This window comes from Eufriesea mexicana, unplaced genomic scaffold (genome assembly GCF_001483705.2).
Source record: "Eufriesea mexicana isolate 0111107269 unplaced genomic scaffold, ASM148370v2 scaffold124, whole genome shotgun sequence".
Classification (NCBI taxonomy): domain Eukaryota; kingdom Metazoa; phylum Arthropoda; class Insecta; order Hymenoptera; family Apidae; genus Eufriesea; species Eufriesea mexicana.
Genome location: NW_016908357.1, coordinates 4278534 through 4285265, shown reverse-complemented (window position 1 = coordinate 4285265; position 6732 = coordinate 4278534).

Sequence of the window (6732 nt, the reverse complement as noted above, 5' to 3'; positions counted from 1 at the left end):
TCCGATTTACCCCGGGGAATATTCGCGCGAGTCAGCGAGTGCTTCCACGCGTGGAGAACGAAACACGCTCGTATGATACGGGCCAAGTATCGATTCAACGATGGAGCACCAGTCTCGACATTCCGCTCGAGCAATTTGCAGCGAAGCGGAATTTCGACTGGGTCATTATTGTTCTCGGCGGTCTAGAGACAATTTCCATCGGTTTACTCAAATCTGGCTGGCCAACTCTCTAGGTAAGTAGAAAGAGAGACAATGGAGAGCGAATGGGTGGCTGTGGAAGGATGGAGGAGAAGGAGAGAGAGAGGGTAACGGCACGCGAGGTCTGCTGCAATCGTGGCATCTCGTGCACGGGGCAGGAAACAGACGAAATTTGACATCAGGCTTGACCAGTGGTATGTAAGAGATAATTGATGACGTTACGGTTCATCGCTCGCTACTCGGTTACCGGACATGGACAAATATTGACAGCTTCCGATCACAGGACCGCTGGTATCCTTTGTAGGTAGCTCACGCACACGATCCCCGATGTCTGTTCGGTTTTCCTGTCGAATCGCTTCGCTTAGTCTCTGCTACGTTAGTAAATCAACGTGTCCTGGACGTGCATGTCGAGCAAGTTTCGTAAATTAAAGTGGCCTCGTTTGTCCCTATAAAGCTTGCCCGTGGCTATTGGTTGCACGTGACGTCGCGCCCCACGCTTTGAGCACAAAGTGGCAGTTTTCCCTTTGCCTCACTTTTATCATGGCCGGGTCGCGTCTTCGTGCCACTTGGGTCGGAAGAGAAAATTACAACCGGAAACTTAAGCCGGAGAATTCGATGGGTCCTCTCGGCGAGCGAATCGGAGAAGAGTGGAGCTTGCGCCCGGACATAGTTTCGAGAACATCCACGACTATACACCGATGTGGCATTGTTCATCTTTAATTGCCCGTGCGGTTCTCACTTTGGTATTTTGCGAGCGAGCCGGTCTTCAAAGGAACCACGCCGTGGCAAATCAGTTCATAACAAGTTTCGGAAAATTCGATTAGGTAGCTTCCTTATCCCACGGTAGAACCCCCGATCGTTCGCGGTGAGACAAAGGATCGCTTGTTATCTAACTGTTAATGTCCTTGCACTCTGTATAATTGCTTCCTCTTTCTGCCAAATCTGTTCCAGAACTTGTGCCATTAAACTCCGACTAACGATGATACATAACGACCGCCCCTGTATAACTAAGAAATTCGAAAACTTGCTCTTTTACCGCCATCGCGTTATCGTATAAATCCTTCCGTAGCTGGTATTTAACTGCTCGAAAATATCCGAGTTACCTTGTTTAAAAGCTACTCTCGAGCGCCTTGAAAGGGATACGATTCTCAAGGCTGTCCTTGGCTGCTCCATTTTCCATTCCTTTAGCTTCAGCGCCGGAAGAAAAGGAGAGAGCTTCAAAGGCTCGAGCGGCTGTCGAAAAGGCTCATGGTTTACACATCGCGGCGGTACTTTCTCGTCAAGGCTCGTAAAAGCTCTCGGGACGATCGACTGTAAAAGTCGGCGACACGGTCAAGGGGATCCTTCTTGATTTCCCGGTTCTCGATTCAGGAGCTCGTGAAAAACCACACTCCACATATTCCTGGTCACTGCCCCGTATTATCCATTCTTTTTCATTCCGACCTTTTTCATCCTTCTTCCGAGTTTCAAAGAGCATCCCGAATTGTTCGCGAATAGTTGGACATTTTGTTCCAAGCGATAAATTCGACTGCTCGATTCTCTCTATTTTTAACGCGAATTCGAGAGCCCGGCCGAAAGTTCGAAGAATTTCCACGAAATTTTACCGAGTTCCGAGAATGAACTTTTCCGATGGAATTAACCGTTGCTACGAACGGGACTGGATCCGGGTAGAAATTTCATCGCTTAGTCGGCTACCAAGCATCGCGTCGAATCTCGAATTCTCTTCGATTTTTAATTTCGCTCAAGGTCTATGGATTTAAAAGCAAGCGTACGTCGGATGAAAAGGTATTTTAAAAAGTTCTTACAGGCATTACGAAATAGGGTCGGGACCCAGGAGGTTATACGTTCTTTCCGCATGGCTGCGTCTGGAAAACTTGATCACACAGAATTAGCTCGTGTCAACGTCGTATCACGGAAATTGTACGATGAGAAACAGCGAGGCGCACTGGCGTGTGGGTGGTATAACGCAGCTACGTAGGTAATAACGGGAGATGTTGAGCTGTTCTGGGCGACGTGGCGCATACGCGCTGCCTATTAGCATACAATTATCTTTATGCTTCTTTTATGATTCATATTTAGTACCAGTCCCACCCGCTTTTCGCTTCGTCGGCCAGCTCAGCTTCGAGTTTGCAACTTTTACGATCGCGCTTGTTTCTAAACTTAACGTTCTCCGGTTCACCTCTTATCATCGTTTCTCGGTGCAGCGCCGGTATTCTTGCTAAACGTGCTTTTGCAAATATCCCCGAGACCCCGGCCGGAGGTGGGGGGCACCCGAAAATTTGTCGTCGTACGTGCTGAAAATCGGTAACAGCAATCGATTTTAAGAACGCTCGTTTCGGTCCCTCGTGACGAGAGGTAAACTCCCCCAACGACAAAGGAGCAGATCCCGTTGCGCTCTTTCGTCGTTCTTCTAATTCGATGAAATATCAACGAGGGAAAACGTGAAATATTTAAAAGCGAATGAAAGATTCTTTTGTATTTTTAGCGGAGAACAAAACAGCGCGTGTACCGCTGAAAAATGAAAAGAATAAAGGACGATAACCGAGGGGTAACTACGTATCCTTTCAGTGCCGTACCATTTCGTACGGTCTATGGATTCGATCGTGGTCCCAATGACCGACCATTGCAACCGGCTACGACTGAGCATTAATTTAATTAATTCAGATCCATTTGCAGCTGCACGCGAGCCGGCCATTTCGGCATTTATTTTGCGCCATTTGGACTTTATTTTTGACGAAACGCGAGCGCACTATGATTGCCCAGAACACGACCGTATTGGACGATTTTTTATTTAATCCAAGTTTTTGCTTTGTTCGCGTATTCGCCCATTTCCCCTCGTTCTCCCTTTCGTCCGCATCCCGTCGTAGCATCGCGCCATTTTATACTCGATAAACAGACGGCACAACTTTTGACGGGATAACTTTTCATCGGAGAATCTTCTCGGTAACGGGCGAAATTTAATTCTATCGATCGAGTTTTCCATTTGTCGATGAAGTACCATTAAAATTCGGCGAGCCGCGCGAGGAGGTAAAGTTCTTATCTTTTATTCAATTTGAGTCATCCCAGAAATTAGCAACGAGGATCGTTTTGAATCGAGGCAAGTTTGATTTCAGTAGTTTTAGACCACATCCGGCCGAATGGCTAATAACGGACGTGCTCTGACTACTAATCGGCTTTGCCGAGATTTCCTGATGTACGGAGGGGTATATGGGTTAAATGCTGCGGGGAGAAGGGTCAAAGGGTGAGATTAGATGCTTGCGACGGACTTCAGGAGTCGTGCATAATGCATGGCTCTTCGATAGTTTGTCGATTCATAATAATGTTCATCCTGTCAGAATATGTTTTACATATAATTTACAACTAACGCGAACAGAATAGAAAATACTTTCCTCTCTTTATCAAATTGTCCGAACAATTCCAGTCAAATTTTCGAAAATTCGGTAAATCTTCGATTCTTCTGAAATTTCTCAGAGAAAAAATGAAAGAATCTGAGAGAGAAATTATTATACACCGAATTGCTGTTTCCATTCCATTTTCTCTCTCCCTCTCTTTTCGAATTCATTTACTTTCGACCAAGTTCTTCCCGCCGAGAATACATTTACATGTAATCCGAGAGCAGTTGATTGTATCTCTAATTGCTTGGCGGCGAACACTGGAACCGATGCTCGTGAAGTTTGTTTTAATATTAATTTCTTATCGTTGATCTTGCACGGCGACGCTATTCCCCAAGTATCGCCAGTCTCACCTACCATGTCGTGCAAACATACTCCGAGAACTAGTTGGTTGAATATCTTGCGATCTCTACGAAGCAGGAAGGTGTAAGTACCGTGTTAGTCTTTGGGGTTACGTCGCTGCTCGCAGAGCTAACTAATAGCCTCTTAGCCTCGGCTTAGGGAGGATCATGCTACAGGCAGCCGCACCCTCCATTGCTCTAAGACTCAGACCGCACATCCTCAGCCCTTAGTGCAATCCTTAAGCCACGCCAGGCCTGCAAACAACCGATCTCCTTCTCTAACTTAGACGATGGATTAACGATAATGATTGATTGGATTCCAGCTTCTTTCCTATCCTTCTTTCGAGCAGCATACCGAACGATCCGATCCTAAGTGACTTAAACCAGCCTGTCGGTCGAGACCCGCTCGTAGACCTTGCGGATTTGTCGGGTACACGGGATAAACGCTATTACACCCGGGAAATCTTTATCCCGAACGCGGCCAGGCACGAAAGGCCGGGTTAAAAATTGAATCGCTGGTTCGTATTTATCAGAAACCTGGGGACGAAAACTCGTAGATTTTTCGGTGGTGCGAATTAGCCGCAGCTTGATTAAACCGACGCCGACGTGCCGTCTCGTTTTCATTCTCGCAAACAAGCGGTGCATCGAGACACGGCAGAGATTTTCATCCGTTCGGTCATTCGTTTATTCCTGGCCAGCTTTGCCCGTACAAATGAACCTGTTACCGAAGGGTTTGCGTGAAATTTACATTCACCCGGGAGGTGAAATAGACCGAAGGAGATTTCTCCCGTTATAGTTCAGCTAACGGAAGGCCGTCTACGCTCCTTCCCCATAAGCAAGACTTTCAGCGAAAGCTCAATCGGCGGATTTGCGGTAATCGTTCGCTCCGTATGCGTTCGCGTATTTCTTAAATCCCACGTGGATAGCAGCACCGTTTCCTTTCGTTCCACGGATATCGTTCGTTCGCGCGGTAAATACGCGCGTATACGCGCACACGTACGTATGGAGAACTTATAAATACAAAGATGACGGGGTCTCCATTTATCCGAGGAGAGGTCCATTTATTCGTCGGGATCGCACGCTCGTGCACGCGCAATTATGTAAACGATACCCGTGTAAAATCGTAAAAACGAACGTGTAGCCCGATGTAAAAATGCAGGGAAGACGACGGAACGAGCAACCGGTGATTCATGCGAGTGCACGACGTGTATGGTTCCTGCGGAATAGCTGCATGGCTTCCGTGAAAAACCGTACATGGAACCTCGATTGGGCGTGACTGGGTCTAATTTATTTAGTAGCCCAAAGGAGAGACAAGTTCCGGTGTGGCTCGACGTCGCCGGTGCCATTGTATCGGCAGCTTTTCAGCGCTTTGAAATATCGTCGTCCTGCGGGCTTGTTCGGTCCTTTACCACGATCCCATGGGCTCGAATTAATTCCGCGAAGAAACAACTGTCCGCTAACGCTGTCCCGCTTTATTCCAGGGAATTCGATCCCGGAAAAATAAATTCCAACCCCTAGCGAGCTGCACCGCAAACGTTCCACCGGAATCGTTTTCCTTTTTCTTTCTTTTTTTTTTCCGCTTTTCATTTCCAATTTTTCTCCTCTTTCCATCCCCGTCATTTAGTTTGCACGCGAAATTCGCGAAAGGCTGGATGGACGATGGATAGGTACGATTATTTGCAATTCCACGAGGACAATGGCGATACTTCAAGGGACGAGTTTAGGTATCGTGAGTATTTCGACAAGGTGGTAAGGGGCACGGGCAGATGCCACGTTGCACGACACGTTTTCTGAATACAAAGCGCGAATCTAGCATACACAGTCGGTCACCGAATCTACTCTGGAGCTGGTTTACAGGACGAGGAGGCAATAATCCGAGGATGGGAACGTTTCGACCAATATTGCGAAAGTTTCCGTACACGGGGGCTCATGGTCCGTTGAAGTTCAGCCGATCATTCTTTTCTTTGCGACGGCTGACATATGAATGGAAGGGAAGAAGGAATGCCACTTGATGCTCGATGGAATCCAGACACGTTTCGACGTTGACTGATGTCCATGGCACCGTGAGGGGAATTTCTACCATTTTTCCTACACGCGAGAACGATAATCGTTAATACGTTTTTACAACTTCTCGTGTTTCGCTACTCGAGATGCCAACTGGCTTCCGGATCGCCGATTTACACGGTATTTCGCTATAAACGAAACGTTCGTTCGATCGAACTTGCGATAATTCGATGCAAAGGGGCGTTTGCGCCGACACATTTGTCCCCGCGATCACGCCTGCGACCGCTATCGTTCGATCGTTACGATCGAACTATGTACATACGCCAGCCAGATCGTATCGTCGCGGTTCGACCCGGCGTGTTCGCTACTTTTATTCCACCGTGCTAAAGGCACGCGTGTGACGCTTAATCACGCAAGATCATTGGGCACGTAATCGGTTGTAAACGATCCCGGCGATGCCGGGTACGTACCGCGGCTCGTTCTCGAAGACGATCTACTCGAGACGCTCGTGAAAGCCGTTTAACGAACCGCTTAGTACCCGGATAACGCGATCACGTCACGAGGAACGTACACGGCTAGCTTCTTTGTGGTCGAGCTGCAAATCGTTCGTGTCAAGAATTACAACCTCCGGCGTAGCCTCGATGACGTGTGAACGGGAAACTTTCGTCCGATAAAAAATCACGCTTCGTCACCTCGGGTGAATTTCTCTCTGTTCCTTTTTCACCGAACGAAGATCCCGCGAGGAACGTGCTGTTCTTGCGAAAGATAAACCGGAGTTTATTTTTTCTCGCGGTTCA